Here is a 15,359-nt window from a genome sequence, read left to right on the forward strand (position 1 = left end):
AACATTTAATTACGTAGATGACTTTCCATATTTTATAATTCTCTCTCAACAGAAGGAGTGGACACCGAGCACAGGCCTGGGGACGCTCACATAGATGGTATGACACAGATTCAGCTGTTCGTGTCAAATCCATGCCCTGAGGTCAACTGCCTCATTCCATCGCCATGCATGTAGTTGTTGACTTCCATAATACTTTCGCGCAGTCCCATTGGGTTCCTTTCTTTATTTCGAATTCACCGTGCATGTCAAGTATAAACAGGAAGTTGCAATGCCCACATTCTTTGCGACCTCAGGCGAGCGATCGTTGGTACAGGAGACAGTCGCATGACTGCTTATCGTCCATTCGACTCGCATTTGACAAGCCCACGCAGCTGAGAGACGCCACCGACGGCATAGCAAGTCTGGCGCTGACCGGCAGGTATGAAAGAAAGGCTTGACACCGAATGCATGCGAGGATGACGCTCCATGCCGTCGTATTAATAACGGCGATCGGTGTTCCGCATAATGCGTTCCTGCCCACTCGCGAGGGTTAAAATGACGATTATTCAGACTTGCGCGCAGCCTGAAATATTATCCGAATATAAAAGGAACGTGACGGCATACGATAAATCATGCAGTGGTTGAAAAATATTGCTTGCAGAGCTACATTTTCTGTACACGATGCTTTCTTGGGGCGAACAAAAACAAAGAAAATCACCCAACAGAATGTGCCCCTCAAATCTGCTGGGGTGTTGGATGGAAACCCCCATTTATTATCGCGCTCGAAAACAGCAACAAATCACCGCATTGTGGCTTTTCATTAACGTGACGGTGACTTCATTCAATAGAGACATTTTAGTCCGACGTCGACAAACGTTGCCTTCTCGTTTGGCAAAGTTGCGCGTTATTACACAAACCAGAGAAATCTCCAGGGCATAGTGATTAATATCAGAAAACATACGCGAGTCTCTTCAACAACGAGAATGTCTGTAAGCAGATTAGGAAAATGTGCTTATAACGAGTTAATTAGCATTAAACTAATTGAAAGGTAGAAGTCTCAGCCCTTCGATGAAGTGACGCTAAAGGAATAAAAGGAAATTTGGCGGAAAAATAAGGTTACATTCTGTTCGTCCCGAGATTCACTCTTCACAGAACTTGACTACCAATTACACGCTGCTGGTCGACCATCGTTCTCTCCCCTGGCTTGTCGAAAACGGGGTCGTACGCCTTTTTGTGGCACTTATGAAGTTACGTTAATAATACGGCTAATAAAGCAGTTAATTAATGAAATTATGTTAATAATAATAGTGCAGTCAGAAGTAATAACGGTATAACTTTGTGCAATGATTGGCATTCAGCGTGGTGGGGTTCTGTTTTAGGAGTAGCGGAAACCGTCGGGAAACCTATCCGTATTATCCAATCCAGCGCATCAGTTTGTAGTTGCAAAAATATTCGGTATCTTCCTTTTCCTCTGAAAGGCACTAGGTGGCACCACCGACTGAACGGAAGCACTTGAAAGCTGCTCTTGGCAGTTTCAAACGTTCCAGACAATTGCTTTCGTCGACGGCCCTGTTATTGCTTCAGCTGATCACATGTCTAGAGCTGTGGGTTAAAGTTAAACACGCAAAGACCTTACATGTCGGCAAACAAGTGCAGTCCCGCGCAAGACACTGTTCTTTAGGTATTGTTCTCACGGAGCGTTACACAAGGGACCACTCCAAGAAACAAATGCTGTCTGATAACTTGCACTCAGTCTCGTCTTTAAAGTTACACAAACGGTGGTGTGGCACGCGAAAACAGTCAGGCATCCGCTACATGACCGTTGTAACATCGGTACGACCATCGTTACGCGGCGGTATTACATCGACGGACTATTCATGCACTGGGTGCAAGCGGGTGCAAATCACGCCTGCGAACGCTTTCTTGATGATTCATTGTTCTCCGACAATTCCACCTGGAGAGGAAGAAAGAAATGTGTAAATGTACGCTATTAATCATACGTGGGGTCACGTCTATAACGCTTACAAATGCTTCCAGCACGGAATCGGGTAAATCGAATGCATGTTGTTACGAAACACGTAAAACTGGTCACCAGTGACTCTTCGAGTAGGGGACAACAATAAACCCTGCAGCAAATGACAAAAAGTCTGTTACTTGTATGACGCCACTGTATGATGTGACAATGTGATATGTCGCGATAGTACACAACGCCGCGTCCAGGGGAGGTCTTTCTCCGCTTCCTTCCCTAGTGAACTCATTGAATGGCGCGACGAGGCGCAGGGACTACACAGACTATACGTTATATGTGTGTATAGTCCGCACCTATATGTTGCCGCGTTTTTCAAATATGCGATCAACACACATCGTCCAGAAATATATAGGGAGCAGCAAACGCACTGATGGACCATACGAAATGCGAAAACTATTTCATTTCCTTGACTATGACTAAGAATTCCTCGGTGGAGGAGCTCGCCGAGGATATCGCAAACAAGGTCGACGAAAGAAGGCTCACCACCTTGCTCCCGCAAATTACGCCGTCGGACCTCGTACCCCTTACACCCCTTACATCGTGCGAGCTACCTACAACACGAGTTGGTGACGTACCTACCAAGCTTTACGACTTCTACCCCCGTACGATTCCCAGCTCCTTCTGGAATATATCAGCATGATATATAGATAGACGTACAAGTCTTGTCCCGTCTACTTCGTGTGTCGTCTGCGTCTTTACCCCAACCTCAGGATGATAGTTAAGAATCGAAGTGTAGGCCATTCTCTAAAGCAAACAATGCGGTGGTGGTGGTGGTGGTGGTGGTGGTGGTGGTGGTGGTGATGGCGGTAGGGCTTGCCGTAGGGCAAACAATGCATTTTAATCCAGCTCCTTCGAGCTCCATTCGCCGTCTGCCACAGCCTTCTTCGCACGCTCCACAGCTCGGTGCACGCTCCGCACTCCTCGTTGTCTTCGTCCGCCGTGACGTGAGGTCGCCGCACCCTGCGCCCATAGAACTAGACTGCGAGTTCACAATGGACGAGCTCGACCGCGCGACCAAAGCAACGGCAACCAAATGTACCTCCCCTGGTCCAGACAAGGTGACCTACAAGTGTCTGGCGAACCTTGGTCCAAAAGCCAAGGGCATACCTCTCAAAGCTGGCAAACGGGTAAAGTTCCTCAGGAATGGAAAACAGCAAGGCTGATTTCGATCAGAAAATCTTGCAAACCGAAGGAAGAAATTGCCTCCATCAGTTTGACAAGCTGCGTAGGAAAAGTGATGGAAAGGATTATCCTCGCCCTAATGCAATGGTGGTTGGAGTACAATGACGGATTCCCCGACGAGGTGGGCTTTCGAAAAGCACGATGCATGACATATCTACTTACAGATGTCCAGCACAACAGGGCAGAGCTGCATTCTTCGACATCAAGAGCGCATTCGACAGCTTCAGTCACGCTCATCTGGTCCAGGTAATCAAAAAAAGGGGGTTAGAGGGCCGGACTGCAGCATGGATCCAAGACTTCCTAAACGACAGAATGGTGTACAATGCTGATGGTGAAACAAACAAAGTAGCTCTCCAGCAAGGAGTACTACAAGGCGCTCTCCTCAGCCCTATACTGTTTAACCTCCTGATGGCCGAATTAGCGGCAGTTCTCCCACCACGAGTCAGGTTCACGATATATGCTGACGACGTCTGCATTTGGACCAGTGGAAGAAATATGAAAACCATCCCACGTACCTTAGACCATGCTATACTGCCATCTTTCTTGAAGAACGGGCTATGGATCTGTCAATCGAAAAAAACAGTCTATTTACAGTCTACTAGGAAAAGGCTGAAGGACTTTCGCCTTATCATCGACGGACAGCCGATACAACGAGTACGAAAGCACAAGTTTCTTGGTGTTGTGGTGGACTAAGAGATACTACCACTAAGAGACCACTAAGAGATACACCAACGTGATGAAGATGCTCAGTGGTCACCACAAAGGCAAGCACTCCGCTCTATGAACTCTGGATTAATTCGACAAACCCTAGCCTACAGCATTCCGCACCTACCCACCTCTCCAAAACAAAAGAGACAAACTTAGGAACTTGTCCTCACACGGAGCCTGCGAAGATGCCTTCGAGTGCCCAGGACAGTAACACTGACCATCGCCCACCTCGAAGAAAAGTACCCTGAGAGAACTCACGTTTATACGGACTGCTCCTCTGCTGATGGTACAGCATCCAGCGCTTTTATTGTAGAAGACGTCGCAAAAGGATACCGCTACTTCGTCCACCACAGCAGAATTGCGCGGCATCCTCAAAGTTCTGCGGCACATTGGCTGCTCGCCCGCGAACAAATGGGTCATCTGCTGTACAGACTCCAAGGCAGACCTGGAAACCATAAGAAAACAGAACCCCGACGACCTGCTCGTGTACAATATTGCAAAAGCCTTCACCTCTACGATAGGAAACGAACACACAGTCTCTCTGCAGTGGGTTCCCTCACACTACGGAATACCAGGAAATGACGCGATATAGCAAAGGGCGCGCTCAGCAAAACCAAGTTGTCTGCAATCCCTTTTTCCAAATGCGAAGGGATCACTCAGAAAATCCACAAGCAAAAGATCAAACAGGGCATGGAAACAAGTCCAGCGGGAGTCCGATTATATGATCCACATAGACCCCGACTCACAAACAGTCGTCCCACACGACATCGGCCGAAGCCTCGAGACAGCTATTCATTGGATCCGTCTGGGTGTTTTATACACCGCGACGACGAAGCACAGATTAGGCATTGTAGCCCCGAACCTCTGCAGCAGATGCAAGGTGCCAGAGGACGCACTTCACGTTATAATGCAGTGCCCAGACTATGAGCCAGCAAAAGCAAGACTGAAACAATCCCTCCAAGCCTCGACTAGAGGCCTTTCTCCTTTTGTAAAGTGGTGGGGAGATGGCCTACACAGGACCAAGAAGTTAGAGCCCTGAAGGCACTCTGCGCCTTCCTAAAAGATAGCGGCATACACTGCCACTTTTAACACCTTCGCTGAGCCTATAAGACAAAATCAATACCAAATGACATGGAGCTGAAGGCGCCTGTAGTGGCAGCCACCCTGCTCCAAGACTGTTTTCGTTCTTTTTTTTTTTCATATAATACTTGCTTACTTACTTACGTGACAGTGTGTCTTCTATATGTTACAGATAGACATCAGGCAATGTTCCTGACGAGGGTGCGAGAGTGTCATGGTGGTGGTGGTAGTGATGTTTAAAAGCAGCTTGCCGCTGTTGGCGTCACAGCTGTGGGCATCGTCCCGGCAACAGTGTTACAGTTACCATTCTGAAGAAAGGCAAACCACTCAACGACATATAGGATCCTCCTATTGACCCGGCTTTCTCACCTCTTGTCGTTCCAACCTCACAGTGTGCATTTTGATCGGGCGACTCTTATGGTACCTGGAAGTCAAGGCTGTGCGTCTGGAGCAAATGACAGGATTCAGAACACACCTAAGTGGAGCAGTCACGCTGTTAGACTTCGTCTCGGCAGTGGCACATGCCAACAGCATAGCAGTGCAAACAGCATATCACAGCAGTGTTCTCCGACATCGTGCGTGCCTTTGATACCGTATCAACAAACATGGTGCTGCTGGGCCTCGATTTAGTCAACATCGGAGAGAGGCCCGCCACTTTCATTCACTGATCAGCGAGTCAGTTACCCCAGGGATGTGCCTTCAGTCCATTTCTTTTTAACCAGGCCCTTTCGGGCCTTCATGAGTCCTTATAGAAGTCTATTCCCGTGCCGACATGTTCTGTTTACGCAGACAACCTATGCATACGGGGATCGGGCAAAAACACTGAGCAACTCAGTCGAGCCATCAGGACTGCGTTACAGCGTTATTTAGCTAGTTACCAGGGATGGGTAGTATTTACAATACTATTTACGATACAAATGCATGTATTTATGCCTTGTAACCAAGCGTTCGCCTCCCAGCAACGACTCTTCTCGGTTTGTGCATCTCTAGCTCGCGTCGCAGGATAGCCAGCACTTGTGCTTTGGACTCAGTCAAAAGGCGACATTACAGGCGTTGTCGCACAACAATGTTGCTAGGCGAGAGGCAAGTCAGGCGCATCCTTACGTCATACCTCTCGAAGTTACTGTTGGTGTAAGAATATCCCGCGTCTGGTTAATCACTCATCACAAGGGTGGCAAGCTGGGGTAGTTGGTTCATCAGTTGTAGAGTCAGTTGAGATGAGTTTAATCACTCATCATCATCAGCATCACTGCCGATTTCGTGGCACGAGTGGTTTTTTCTTTGTCACAAAATAAAACGGTTTAGTTGTCTCATGCCTGACAAAGAAGACGGTCGTTGTCTGGTTTTGTTCTTCGAACGACTGGTCCACTGCGTACTTCCGTTCTGCAAACAAAGGTTATGGGGCCCAGGACGGACTACAGGCACAAGCAACCTCAACGCCTACTGAAAGGTTGCTAGGGTTGATATCGTCCCGCAGCAAGATGAGTGAAGGGCATCATGGAACTCTGCTCACCGCCCTCGAACGATTGGATTCGAGGAACTACCCTACCTGGAGGTACAGGATGATGATTTACCTCAAGACGAAGGCATCTGGGCAGCCATAGAAAGTTCTCCTCCAGCAGCCGACGCCAAAAGAGCAACACGGGGGAAGAACGACAGAGACGCTCTCAATGCCATTATACAGAGTTCTCAGACGAGCTACGTCATTAACCAAGCGACTGCAAAGGGTGCCTCGGACAAGTTGGAACAAGTGAATAGGGGCAGAGTCCTAGAAAAGAGGATAAACTTGAAGCGCGAGCTCAATGCTGTCAAATGGAAAAATGGCGAAAGTGCGACGGATAACATGCAGAGAGTGGAGTACCTCGGTGAACAGCTGCGATCTCTCGGGGATGCCTTGGATGACGCAGAATTAGCAGCTATTGCGATTCAAGGACTTCCAAAAGCTTACTACGGAGTGACCCGCACCTTCGATATTTGCGCTATGGGTGACGTTACTCCAGACAAGGTGAGGTACGCGCTCATAAGGGAAGAATCAAACAGCAATGTTCTATCGAAGAAGCTGCATGCAAGGCGAACGATCAACACGAGGGACGCTTCAAATGCTATCGATGTGGTAAGCCCGGTCATATTGCAAGACATCGTTGGACTTGGAATAGTACCGGTACACGTTCTCAAGCTACGAGAGACATGAGGGCAAAGTTTTTCCGAAACATGGCAAGCAGCACCACCAGGCATGTTTCGTTAGACACAGTGATGTTGTTGACGGATAACGCAAGAATGCGCATGAGGATTGCTTTCGGAGCTATTTGCACCACTAGTGGTGAGTCAAGCAACCGGTGGTCAATCGACTCTGGTGCAAGTAGTCATATGACAGGCCAGAGAAATATCATGATGGATTACACGGAGCAGACAGATAGGCATGTTACGCTCGCTGATGGAACCAGTATCACATCGGAAGCTACAGGAACAGTTTTATTCCGCACAACAGATGAAGCACCGGATCGGAGCTGGCAGCAAAGGATGTCCTACATGTGCCGAGCATGGTAGACAACCTTATATATGTTTCCAAGCTCACGGACACCGGTATGAGGGTACTATTTTCTGGGGATGACTGCAAGGTTTTCTCCGGAAAACACCTCGTCATATCTGGACTGAAAGAAGGTGGCATTTACAACCTGTGTGCAGAAGTTTCGACTGCTATCGAAAAAGCTAACATTGTCCAACCCGAGCAGATACTCTTATGGCATCGACGAATGGCACACGTCAATTTCGACGTGATCGGGTACTCCGACGCTAGCTGGAACGAGCAAAATTAAGGAAAATCCAGAAGCGGTTACGTGTTTGTTTTCTCGGGGAGGGGGGGGGGGGCATTAGCTGGAGGTCGTGTAAACTCGTGGCCTTGTCACATGTGAAGCAGAGTATGCTGCTCTTGTGGAAACCATGCGATAAGGAAAATGGCTCAAGATGTTTTTACATGAACTCTGTCTCGGAAAATACAGCTCTGGTGGACTAAAGCTCAACTGTGATAGTCAGTCAGCTATCAAACGCATGCAAAACCCAGTCCATCACCAGCGGTCAAAACATACTGCCTTGAAGTATCTTTACGCATGCAACGAAGTAGAGAACAAGGAATTATTGGTTCAGTATATCCCCACGGACAAGATGACCGCAGATACACTAACTAAGCCAGTCTCTCACGCACAGAACGCCATGTGCACAACTGGTTTTGGACTCTCTTCTAACCGACGCGTCGAGGGGTTTTGTTGGTGTACGAATATCCCGCGTCTGGTTAGTCACTCATCATCAGCATCACTGCCCATTTCGTGGCACCAGTGGTTTTTTCTTTGTCAAAAAATAAAATGGTTTAGTTGTCTCATGCCTGACACAGAAGACGGTCGTTGTCTGGTTTTGTTCTTCGAACGACTGGTCCACTGCGTACTTCCGTTCTGCTAACAATTACATATAATCTTTCTTCGGGGATTCTAATTTTCAATTTTTTCTGTGACCACGATGATGATGATGATTTCGTGTTTAGTGGCGCAAAAACTATTCTCGCAAAAATACTTTTGAAGAACTTAGTGTATACATACTTGAATTACACAAAATAGGAATTCGGGAAACACAAGATGTAGACGTTTTAACATAACGTAACGCGCTACAGCAAGCATGCTTCCTGTGTGTTACGAACGTACAAAGAAGAGGACATGTGCCAGAAAAAGACCCACTTGAGTCAGGCTCGGAGAGTTTCCATCATTGCTCGAGACGTTTCGGAGGTCACGGACACCACGGTAGCATTTTCGTAGTAGCTCGGGGAAACAGTTGCTCTGGATGCAGTGTGTAAGATGCGGGGAAGCCCCGCGTGGGATCTGCGTAAGGTGAAGAAATAGTGTCGCGTCTTGATCCACTTTTGAAGCGTCATCATAGGAGGTCACGCAGCGCGGCAAGGACGCCCACGGAACACCTCGAACATGACCTTCCGACATGCACGCACGAACAACGGCGCAGAGGTTCTGATGTAACAACGCGTAAACGTTGCGCGATCAACTTTCCAGCACCGCACCAATCAGGAGAATAGACGAAATGTTGTGTTGTACCGTTCGCCTCTGTGCAGTTATCCATCGTTTCCATGTCGGGGGTAACCAGATTTACTGAAGTAGTGGGAATCTAGAGGCCGGTCAATCACTGGTGGCGTTGTGACGTGTGTTGTAAGAACGCGTTCTCAGTGCAAGTTGGGACAAGACTAGAGGAGGCGGGAAATACTGATAGGCGTTGGAGTGATTCACGCCTTTTTCGCGCTTTTTTATTCGGTTTACATGGTACGAAGGCTATGATGCTGAAGCAAATGGGGGTTTACAGGTGACCCTTACCATACTAGGTGAGAGGCGTAATGGTTCGAGTTTCATGACTGGTTGTGCATATAGAGTGCTCGCCTGGCCTGACGCATGGCACTTCTGAAAACACTCAGGGACGCCGCAGTACCATTAGAGATTGCAGTGCCGATCGAGATGACCTATACGATGTATAGTACAGCGCGGTGAATTTGTGGATTGCATGAGCTAGTGGACCTCGTGCTGGTGACTGCAAATGCTTATTGTTTTTGATCATAGCTGTCTCGAGACATAAAACCGCGAAATATCCCAAGCCTCGTTGTTGCAGTCGCTCGCTCCTTCACAGTTGAACATCGTGCTTAGTATCATGACTTTTCACATTCCCTAATAATAATGATTAATTCTAGCTTTACTTTAATACTGGATATGTGGCTCGGCAGCGGAAGATACATCAGTACCACCGAGATCAACCGTGCACGACATGGCACGCAGAACGGTAGCAAGAACGAACCTGGTGGGTGCTTCAGTCACTAAGAGACAACGGGGATCGTCATGCAAAGGGGATATGTATTCGAAAGAAACAAGAATAGTAACCTCTTGGTACCTTCAGACACTGAGAAGCAGCAAGAACCGTATGCAAAATGAATACTCATTGAAACCAAACATCAGCAACTGCTGAGGACGCCTCCATCTGCTGGCCTCAGCACCAATGGGATGAACCGTGACGTTGTAGTATCTACAGAAATTGATAAGCAGTCCAGTGACTAGCAGCAACGGGGTGCACATCCATCTATTGGCCTGAGGACCACAGAGCTACGACAGTGCAGGAACTGCAAAACTTCGCAGGCAGGGCAGCAAAACAACAACAAAAAAGACACACACAGGGTGAAAAGCAATTGTTTCACTCCTGGAATTTCTAGTTTTCACAATGGCGTTACCTCTTGCCATTTTCCCACTAACCGTGCGTTCACACCACTGATCTCTATAGTAATAGGCTGGATAGCGGATTGAGGGTGCAACTGTACGGTCACCGGCCGCCATCTTGGCCTCTCAGCTCAAAACATTGCCGTCCGCGACTCAGCTGCATATTCTGCATGCGTCTTTGCGTAGCATTTTTGTGGTGTCATGCCTGCCTGCTGTGGTTGTGGGTGTACGGCCCGTACTGGCAAGATACCCGGGACGACATTTCACAAGTAAGTGACTTAGTTTTACTCAATAAATGTGATTTATTAGTCCACGAGCGGGGCGACAAAACGTTGCTGTTGAAGCATGTGCGCGGCACTTTGTGACTCGTATCTCAAGATCTAAACGTTAAACTTTAAGCAGTACGTTATCTGGATAGAGTCATTGTGATAGTCCAGACTTCCTGCAGTTCACGGGTATGGTCTCGGCACGTAGCAGGCGTTGAAGTGCGCTTGTCAGGTGTGGGATCTACGGCTCAGTTTGTTGGTCACGGTATCGATGATTGCTTGCTTGGGTCAGCCTTGTCATCTCTGCCGTAACTGATGGCATAAATTGTTCAATGCATGATCCGTCTGATCAAAGAAGTTTCCCAGTGCTACAGCAGTATCGGACTGTACCACCTTGCCAACGAATATACAGAGAAGGTGACAGCCAGGCCTCATCTGCGAAAGAAATTGTCAATGTTGATCATATTGAACAACCAGTAATGCACTCTGCCCACTTACCTGGTTGACTGCTTCAAACTTGCTGTTGCAACTGGACTTGTTATACTTTGATGTTGGAGCTTTCACCACAAGACCTTGCTACTTAGCCTTTTTATGACTTATTCACTCTACCTCTAGTCATTTTGAACTGTCTTTACCGCCATTTACTTCCCCAGTGCACATATTTCTAGTCAATATGTTTTTACCGTCATATAGCCTTTATATCACATAATATCATTCTAGTCCTTTGGAAGTGCTTTAGTGCCGTTCGGCATTTCGTGTCATAGCTAGTCATATCTAAACTTCCTGTGCAAAGCATAATGTTTATACCCAAGCATATTAAGGTGGTTACACAAACAAACATTCCACACCCCCGAGCGGAACTGAGGAAATGGGAGAAACACGAGAAGCAACACGCTGACAGACGATAAAGGAAACGTAACACAACATCACACAAAACCAGCAAATCACATAATCCAAGTTCAAAGTACAAAATTGGAACGACACGACCTCACACGAGTACAAAATAGACAGGAAATAACATGTATGTGACAGGATTTCACACAAAAAACGTAAGGAATCCAATCACGAGGGATTTCTGCAGCGATCCGTGGCAAAATTTTAGCGAAGCAGCAAGGGAAGCGCTCACAAACAGCAAAACTTGTCACAGCTTACATGCATTCCAATGGGCTGTAATGGCTCTTTTGAGCACCGCAATATGGCGGCCGGTTGGCGTACCCTTTCCCGCGATACCCTCACCCATCCGCTATCCAGCTTTTATACATAGAGATCAGTGGTTCACACGAACGACAGCCCCATGGAGTATTCTAGTGGAAGAAAAAGTCAAAACGGAAGCGGAATTCCGCCGCGTCTCATGTTGCGTGGCACGGTGCTGGAATATCGTGAGCGGCGTGCCGCATACATAGCAGACAACATCATCGGCCCTGTCGTCTGCTACGAAATATTTTTGTGGCTTGACCGTAGGATATTCCCCATTGTTAGAGGAGCACGGAAAGACATGGCAGCAGAGAGCTATGATGCGTGTCTGTCTTCTCCTGGAGAATTCTAGAGGAATGTCGCCCATGTGAACACACAGGAGGGCGTCACTCTCCAGTCAGTACGAGTTGGGGGATGCTTACCGGCGTTGACTATGCAGCCACCGGGTACGAGCAAACCCTATACGAAGATGGCAGGCAACGAGAAATTGTGGATATCCCTGTTTATAATTTCAGTAACACGGAACATTTCAGACTACATGAAGCCTGCCGCGCCAACGGACAAATTCATCGCTGATGCGATGGGAGCGACATTGTGCATGCTGCATCACTATGTCGAAATCGCCTTGATTGCACTTACAAGAAGTGATAGGAAGCCATGTCCACCTGCTGCTCTTCCTATAACAACGAGGTGCACCATCGATTAGAAACTAACGACAAGATTAAGCATGATTCCGAGCCATTGCCAACAAGAGAGCGAGACAGGAATCATCATTACTGGCTGTGCTACTCGTGGCTCACATCAATACTGTAGGCATTCAAACATACAGGAAACATTCCGTAAACATTTCACTAAACATGTCAACAGAAACTACAGACTCTATCGCAAGTTGTTTATTTCAGTCAGACTCGTAAAATACTGCGAGAAACTGAGTAGAGGACTGAATACCCAACCTTGAAAAATAATTGAGTAGAATACTCAATACTGACGAAAGTAACGCTCGTTACTTTCAAGATACTACCAAGTGCCAATTTGTGAAATTTACTGTCAAAGGAATATAAACAGAGTGAAGATGCTCTTGTTTTTCTGCGATAGCTTCTTGGTGCATGCTCTCTTCCGCGGATATCTCGACTAACAATGTCGCTCACACTGGTACCTAATGCCAGTGATCAGAGGACGAACCGAAGCGTTTCCACCAACTTATCAACATATGCTAGTCGTCCTTGCTCGCTGTGCATATGGCGGTGGTTTTGACATACCACCGAGCATTCATCAATGTTCCCTTCAGACCACCACATTGTCCCATACTAAAGCGCCGCAGAAGGGTGGAGTACCCCGGAATATCTAAGGTGTCATGTGTGCACAAGTAAGTTGGCATAGGGACAAACCAAAACCGATTAAGTTAATCTTTTTCCCGTACTTCTTGTCCCACCACCACCAACAACAACAAAAAAAAAACCTTACTGAGTATTTTAGGATTAACTTAAGAAATGAGTACAAATTACTGACGAAAAGTATTTAAGTTAAGATACTAAATACTTTTTAAAGGTATTTGTAAGATACCGTGTTACTCAAAAAGTATTGAAGATACAGTAGCTTGAGTAGATTATTTATGTTACGTACAAGTCTGATCTTAGTCCACTAATAGTTTACTTAAATGCACGCGTCTTACCGCGTTTGCTCTGCAAGTACAAACAACGCGGCGTATACATATATCGACAGGTTTCAAAACTCCGTGACTGATTAAAATGTCGCTCCATTGGCTACCGTGGTTCTTACTGGATACTGTTCACACTATCACCACCACCACCACACCACTACACAAATGCATGAATCATTACGCTCACTGTGCAAGGTAGTGTTTACTAGCCAACATTGATGTGTGCAGGACATAATAAATAGGACCTACAAAATGTGTCATTGGTTTATAATAAAATACGCAACCTAGAATCATGCGGTCAACGGCATTTGCTCTTATTATGTTTTTGCCACCTCCTGATGTGAATGTCATGTAACGTAAGTTTTATTATGTAAATTTTTGCGAACTGAACTCAGACATTTGCTAAGTAAATGTCACTTTTTTACCCCACCACTGTGAAGAGCGTGCTGAATTTACTCAAATTTATGATATTAGACAGGGATATTTAGGAGCTATCCCACAGGAAAAAATAGCCGAACATCATGCTTTTCGGAGCACCCAGAACATAGCGCTCGACGATCTTTGAGCGCAATCGTTGCCAGTCCGACGAAAGGAGGTTGCAAACCCAGCCTACAGAGGGATAGTAGAAAAACTGACAGTTTATGAAATTGGGAGAGGGAAGGCATGATCCCAGCGGAAGCCGGTGCGATAAGCCATGCCTGTGTTATCTCTGTCTACTATCCCGGTGTGGGCTGGGTTTCCAAACCTCCTTTCGTCGGACTGACAACAATTGCGCTGAAAAATTCGTCGCGCCTTATGCTCTGGGTTCTCCGTAAGGCATGATGTTCGGCTATTTTTTCTGATGGGATAGCTCCTCAATATCTCTGTAAAATTATCATGAATTTGAGTAAATTCAGCACGCTCAATTCACATTGATGGGGTAAAAAAGTGACATTTAATTTTCAAATTCCCGAGTTCAGTTTACAAAAATTTACATAATGAAACTTACGTTACATGACATTCACATCAGGAGGTGGCAAAAACTTAGTAAGAAGCCGTTGACCGCACGGCTATAGGTTGCGTAGTATTTTATTATAATTGGATTACACGTTTTCTGGGACACCCTGTATTGTGCTCCGTCCCAAGATTTGAGAGAAGTGTGTCACAAGTCGTTGCCTAATTTTGGCATGGCAAGGGCTTGTTAGAGCTATGATGAACGCATGAACAGACTATAGTAGCATTATAATTTCGAGTATAAGTATATGTATAGCCATGATAGTCTCATTGAGAATAACAAAATAGTTTTCCAGAAATATACCGTAACGGATGTTGAGAGTAATTCGCTCTCAGGAAAAACCTCACACTTTGCCGTTTAACGTTCTTTCGTTCGTAGAACGAAACAGCTGTCCTCGGCTGAGGGTGCACGATCAAATTATAAACATATGTTCAACGTGCAGCCACAGAGCTTCGGCTATTTCTCCCTTGTATATGCACTTGCTGGCTTGCACTGCATATATAAGTACAGTACTTTGAATGAGTAGCACATACAGCATACGAACATGCTGAAAAATTATTTCTGGAAATAAGAACTAGCCCCACTGTCCATTACTCAGTATCATATACTGGTTGTGTTTAGCAAATGTGAACTAAGAAACAAAGGTGGAAAGTACTCGGGCAAACGCGAGAAACTACACCTTTCTGAAACTACAAATCCTGATGTATTAAAAAATATTCATTCTTTTCATTATTTCGACAAAAGTAATTGAAATGGAATATGATCGCCAAAGGCGTCAAGTCTACCAGAGTGAAAAGTAAATAAAGCGTATAAGAGGAACCCTGAACTCGGAACTCTATGAACCACGTTTCTCATTTAATGGGAAGTACGGCTTGCGTCCAAGTTAACTTGAACACCGCTCCAGCCTGCGGGAAGAGGTCCACCCTGGCAGCGCCTAGCATAATGAGGGTCACCCGTAAATAGATAACCAAAACATCCTCCGCCGTTATTTCTACTAAGCACCAACAGGGTGGCG

The 15,359-nt window shown here is 46.4% G+C and overlaps 1 long non-coding RNA gene across 1 annotated transcript in view; it reads right to left on the reverse strand.

The window, feature by feature from the left end:
* Positions 1-15,359, reverse strand: part of LOC135393760 (uncharacterized) — a 30,052-nt gene that overhangs the window by 1,551 nt on the left and 13,142 nt on the right. The window lies entirely within an intron of this gene.

The sequence above is a fragment of the Ornithodoros turicata genome, chromosome 5 (assembly GCF_037126465.1).
Source record: "Ornithodoros turicata isolate Travis chromosome 5, ASM3712646v1, whole genome shotgun sequence".
In the NCBI taxonomy this organism is placed as follows: Eukaryota; Metazoa; Arthropoda; class Arachnida; order Ixodida; family Argasidae; genus Ornithodoros; species Ornithodoros turicata.